The sequence below is a fragment of the Oncorhynchus keta genome, unplaced genomic scaffold, assembly GCF_023373465.1.
Source record: "Oncorhynchus keta strain PuntledgeMale-10-30-2019 unplaced genomic scaffold, Oket_V2 Un_scaffold_9913_pilon_pilon, whole genome shotgun sequence".
NCBI classification, from domain to species: Eukaryota; Metazoa; Chordata; class Actinopteri; order Salmoniformes; family Salmonidae; genus Oncorhynchus; species Oncorhynchus keta.
The window spans coordinates 150,656-157,500 of NW_026291020.1; positions in this window are offsets into that span (position 1 = coordinate 150,656).

A 6,845-nucleotide genomic window follows, 5' to 3' on the forward strand; every position below is an offset into this window, starting at 1 on the left:
TTAACCAGAGCCTGAACAAATGCTAACCATATCGAAATCCTTCCTACACTTTACAAGCTCTTTCCTTCAGGGATCCTCAGTATTCTATCTGACAATAACATGAATGTAATATATGTTGCATAGCAATAGCCTAATCCAATCCAAATAAACGCCACAAATCTTATGATGCCCACCTAGCGTATCAGCTGCTAGTTTTTAGCATCTTTCCTGACTATCCTGGCGACTCTCGAATTAACAATTTTCTCCGTTACCCCCCCAGTCACAACATAATTTCAGTGGCGACCAAAAATGCTTTGCGAGGGACATCATCAATAAGCGCTCAACCTCGGCAATGAATTGTAAATAATTGTTGTTCGATAAACCAAACCTAATATATCACATCTGTTCAAATCTTGAATTATAATTTACAACACCAACCAATATCTCTAAATTCGCTAATTTTATAAAACATTTCGATGGACATAAATCGTAATTGTCTTTTCGTTGTTTTTTTAGAATTCATTTTGATTTAAATAACTGTCTCGTCTTTGACTTAGTATTTTAATTACAACTCTATTCCCAATACGTTATTCACTTGTCTAATTAAAACTCATAATAATCCATGTGAGAGTGTACACCAACCAATATCTCTAAATTCGCCAATTTTATAAAAGCTTTTTGATGGGCATAATGGGCATGAATTATAGTTGTCTCTTTGTTATCATTTAGAATCCATTTTGCTCTAAATACCTGTCTCGTCTTTGACTTAGTATTTTAATTACAACTCTATTCCCAATACGTTATTCACTTGTCTAATTAAAACTCATAATAATCCATGTGAGAGTGTACACCAACCAATATCTCTAAATTCGCCAATTTTATAAAAGCTTTTTGATGGGCATAATGGGCATGAATTATAGTTGTCTCTTTGTTATCATTTAGAATCCATTTTGCTCTAAATACCTGTCTCGTCTTTGACTTAGTATTTTAATTACAACTCTATTCCCAATACGTTATTCACTTGTCTAATTACAAACTCAGACCAAGCATTAGTGAGTGCACGCCTTAAAAATGCCTTGTCTCTGGGAACAGGGAAATCCCCTTAACCCAAACGTTTACTACAACAACGAAACCTAATAATTCTGATAATCCCTTCACATCATTTGTTTTAAATCTCTCGATGTTTCATGTAACTCATTCAGTCTACCTTCAAATTGTCGTCCCAAAATATTTTATACACTGCCATACACTCAAACCACCAATGATAACCGTGCACTGTCCCTTTAAGATAAGACATTTTATTTGTTCCCCGCAATGAAAACGGAAAACAGATAATGTTTAGAATACGTTACTTTTTGTTTGAATTCACTGGCGTTAACCTAACCAAAAATCAATACTCTGAAAAACAATCACAACTTTTTACGATTAAACTATTCTTCCCTATTTTATAGTCCAAAACGTTGCACTATATAGCCCATTGAGTGCCTAGCAATTCCGTTGCTGGCTGTAGCATCTTTTCAGAAAAAGACGCCACAAATCTGCCTGCCTCTGTAAAATATATATTCCCTATTCAGATTGAGTTCAGTTTTAAATTCTAATCATCAGAGTAAAACCAACCAAACTTCTCAACGTTCTATACCCTAACATTTTAACGCCCCATGTTTTGTGATAAATGTATCGTACGTCAGTCGATACATAAAACGCTATGACATCCGGATAGCACGAAATTGTATCGTATCTCTCCGTTATTCCCTACATTTAACTTTAGGTAACTTTCTCTTCTATGATACATTTATTTAAATACGACTCCAGTCTCAATACATTATTCCACCAGATCATTTTGGGCAAAATAGTGTATTACATCGAAATTGTCTCGCCATTATTTTTAATGACTTCTTTTTTTCAATTCTATCTAAAACACATAATAAACGTTCATTTCAAATCTTTTACAAACACTGGCGACCGTATTTTTTTTGCAAAACATGCAAATAGGTCAATTACAATCTAAAATCAATTTTAGTCAACCGCCTCGGCCGGAAACCGAACGGTGGATTGCCATTGGTGAGACTGCTGCGCTCACCACTATACTACCAACCCTGGAACTGACTAAGATTCTCCGCAAATAGACCCATCTTCTCTGTTTAAATGTGTAACTCCGACATTTAGACAACAGAAAATAACCCCAATTTAGATGCCCAAAGTTTTCCCTCAGTTAGAATTCTCGTTAATCTCGTTCCCTTTGTATCATTATTTTTAATGACTTCTTTTTTCAATTCAATCTAAACAGCATATTAAACGTTCAGTTCATACGTTTTACAAACACTAGCGACCTTATTTTTTTCAGGCAAAACATACAAATACATGAATTACAATCTAAAATCAATTCTAGTCTATCGGTTTCAAAGCTGAAATACGAACCTTGGTGTCCCGCTATTAAAATGATTGTGTTTACGCACCGATAACTATATTATTATAATTGTCTGTAGTCGCAAACTTCGACAACGAGAATTCTCAGAAAATCGTTTAAAACCTTTCCCGACTGTATTAGTAATATCAGCTTCCATTCAGGTTCTTTGTCTGAGTCAGATTTTGGACGCCTCCCTTCCATTCTCTTTCTTCTCCCTTTGTTCTCCTATAACGGTAATCTCCCGTTAGTTCCGGCACCTCCTTTGAGGAATGTCTACCCATCCTTAATCCTTACCGTTACTAGTAGCTATGGTATTTAATCACTTATCTATGCCTTTCTATATTTAATGTTTCTATGTGCGTGTCTTTCTACGAATTTACAATTTACCGTTACTTAATTACTTTATTATGTGTGTCTCTTTAAAAATAGTCAGTATGTATTTTCCTTCCTGTGAACCACGTCTATAGAAGACTTTTGATCAGACATTACATTTCGCCCGTAGGATATTCTTCTTGGGACTTTCAACGTTAATATCTCATATCTCACTACTCTACACTAAGTTAACATCTCCTTTTTGGATATTAATTTCTTTCAACACCGTGCAGGTTCAATTATTCTGTTCGCCTAGAATTCTTCTCACCAAGCCTAATTTATCCTCACCTGTTTTATATATATCTTATCTGCTACTTCTTGATATTCAGACTACTTCCCATATACAGATAGACTCAGGTTCAAACTTTATTTAGGTATGTTCTTTGAATTAATGGCTATCCTATTTGTACGCAACAAGCGTCCTAATTCTCTAATGCGTACTATATCTCTCCTTAATAACCTTCTGGCTTGCAAAACCAGGATTTATTAAGCTCTAGTTTATTTATGGTAGTGCACCTTACCACAGGTCAATTTCAGACCTGTTTCCTTCGATCGATTTAGGTTAAAACCCAAGGTAGAAACCCATTGTATTTGTTCAGAATATTCAAGCACCTATTATTGATCAAATCCAACTCCTTTATAACATTTTAATCAATAAATATCCTAAATAATCCCTCCCAAATTTGAGAATAAAGGCTACTGACCTGCTGCCGACTGGGAAAAGCACTGTTCGTTTGGATCTGTCACCATACGTCTGTAGTGTATACCAGCCTGTTTTTAACCTCAATCCAGAAGCCAGGTCTTTTTAATAACGGGCACGATTTTTCCGGCGTACGACCTTCAGATGGCAGGGACGGATTTTTAGATCCCGGCGTCGAAGGACCAATTGTTGAAGGAATTTAATTCCTCTGTTTTAACCTGTTAGGCCGCCCCATCCCGGATCCGGGATTGTGACTACAGCCTCAAGCTCATTACCATAACGCAACATTAGCGATTTCTGAAAATTGCAAAATAAATGAAATAAATATGCCTGTCCTCAAGCTTATCCTTTTCTTAACAATCCTGTCGTCTCAGATTTTCAAAATATGCTTTAGAACCAGAGAAAATCAATAATTTGTGTAAGAGTGGTGATAGCTAGCGTAGCATTTAGCGTTAGCATTTAGCACGCAACATTCACAAAAACCAGCAAAGGGATCAAATAAAATAATTTACCTTTGAAGAACTTCAGATGTTTCAATGAGGAGACTCTCAGTTACATAGCAGATGTCCAGTTTTTCCTGAAAGATGCTTGTGTAGGACACAACGTTCCGTTTTGTTACTATGCATTTGGCTACCGAAACTAACCGAAAATTCAGTCACCTAAACGTCGAACTTTTTCTGAATTAACTCCATAATATCGACTGAAACATGGAAAACGTTGTTTGAATCAATCCTCAAGGTGTTTGGTCATATATCTCTTCATTGAAATGCCAGTCCTAGACGCGTGCATTCTTCTCTGATTCGGATGGAAAAATACTGGGACCTGACTTTTGCGCACCAATTTCCACGCAGACACCATGCGGGACACTTGGTAATTGTAGGCTCTTATGGCCAATCTTCCAATGATATGCCTACAAATACGTCACAATGCTGCAGACACCTGGGGGAAACGATAGGAAGTGTCCGTTGATTCCTGTGGCATTCACAGCCATATAAGGAGATCATGGAAAACGTGCCTTCAGAAATCCTGTTGATTTCCTGGTCACTCAAACATCTTGGTTTTGCCTGTAGATATTGTTCTATGGCACTCACAGTGAAAATCTTTGCAGTTCTGGAAACGTCAGAGTGTCTTCTTTCCAAAACTATCAATCAAGCATAGTCGAGCATCTTTTCGTGACAAAATATCGCGCTAAAAACGGGCACGTCTTTTTATCCAAAAATGAAATACTGCCCCTAGAGTTCTAACAGGTTAATTCCCAATTAAAATTAAACACTCTGTCAATTCATAAGAATTTGTAAGACACTTATTTTATAGGAATGGACAGAGCCCGGTCTTAAAAGTCAAGATACAGCCTTTATTCAAGAGAGTACTGCCACAATAGAGGTTACCACAGGTTATAAACTGAAAATGGCGTTCTTAGTTCCATCCCCAATCCGTGCTATATCCGTTCCAGTACAAAGGCTGTCTCTCCAGCCTTTCCACATCCGCCTCCCTACCAATTTAATATTATAATATTAATTAATATAATATAATATAATATTTTATCTCCATCAGAAGACACTCATAGGACATCATGTTATACATGTATTGTGTGTTTTGTTCGATAATGTGCATATATATATATATATAAAGGATCTCAGTTTACATTGGCGCGTTACGTGCAGTAATGTTTTGATTCCAAAACATCCGGTAATTTTGCAGAAATACTCACCATAAATATTGATAAAAGATGCAAGTGTTATTCACAGAATTAAAGATAAGCGTATCCTCTATGCAACCGTTGTGTCAGATTTAAAACAAACTGTATGGAAAAATAATAATCTGAGAACGGCGCTCAGAACCCAAAGAAATAGCCGCCAATTTGGCGTCAACAGAAGCTACAAAAAACACTATAAATATTCACTTGCCTTTGAATATCTTCATCAGAAGGCAGTCCCAGGAATCCCAGTTCGACAATAAATGACTGATTTGTTCCATAAAGTTCCAAAAAGCCCATAATTTAGCCACTTGTTGTTAGCTTGCTCAGCCCAGCATTCAACCCTCAAAAAGCACGAGCAATTCCTCCAGACAAAAACTCAAAAAAGTTCCATTACAGATCGTAGAAACAAGTCAAATGATGTATGCAATCCATATTTAGGATGTTTTAAACATTAATCAGCTATAAGGTTCCAACTGGAGAATTTCATTGTCTGAAGAAAAGCATAGGAACGGCAGGACACTCTCTCGTGACCGCGGAACGAGACTGAGGCTTTCTGCCAGACCACACACTCAAAGAGCTATTATGTGCCCCCTATATAGTACAATCATACAACCAGAATCTAAAGACGGTGACATCTTGTGGAAGCCCTAGGAAGTGCATGCTCATCCATATCTAAGATGGACAACCAATGGCACTGTTTTCTAAATTGAGTTCTCACTTCCTGTTTGGATTTCTTCTCAGGTTTTTGTCTGCCATATGAGTTCTGTTATACTCACCTACATATTTCAAACGGTTTTAGAAACTTCAGAGTGTTTTCTATCCACCAGCAATACTATTATGCATATATTCCCATCTGGGACTGAGTTGGAGGCAGTTCACTCTGGGCACGCCTTTCATCCAAAAGTGAAAATGCTGCCCCTAGCATCAACAGGTTTTTAATATCTGGAGTAAATCACGCAGTTCTGCCTCCAGGTCAAGATTCATGACAAACATCAACCTGCAACTGGGAGAAGGCAATGTAAAATTAAAAACAAAATTGTTTTCACAATTAACATGCCTTTTCTTGTTTCAATGTTTTATTATGAAAAATACAATATCTTGTTGTATACTTTTACAACTAAATACACTAAAATCACATTTTATTTGTCACATACACATGGTTAGCAGGATCCATCTAAAACAGTATAAAACAAGATGATAAACAGAGGATCCATCTAAAACAGTATAAAACAAGATGATAAACAGAGGATCCATCAGTTTAAAACAAGTGCAGTTAATTAATTAATTAAGGTCCCACCAACCTCCTGTGGTACAAACACAAACAGTAAAATATATCATAAAAAATGCAAAGTGGTAAAAGATCAGAAAGCCAATGTGTGTCCCCGCTGTGTGTGTGTGAGTCCAGTGTGTGTGTGTGTGTGTGTGTGTGTGTGTGTGTGTGTGTGTGTGTGTGTGTGTGTGTGTGTGTGTGTGTGTCTGTTTACAGTGTGTATCCATGTGTGTCTCCAGTGTGTGTGTGTGTGTGTGTGTGTGTGTGTGTGTGTGTGTGTGTGTGTGTGTGTGTGTGTGTGTGTGTGTGTGTGTGTGTGTGTGTGTGTGTGTGTGTGTGTGTGTCTGTTTACAGTGTGTGTGTTTCCAGTGTGTGTGTGTGTGTGTGTCCAGAATGTGTGTGAGAGTGTGTGTGAATC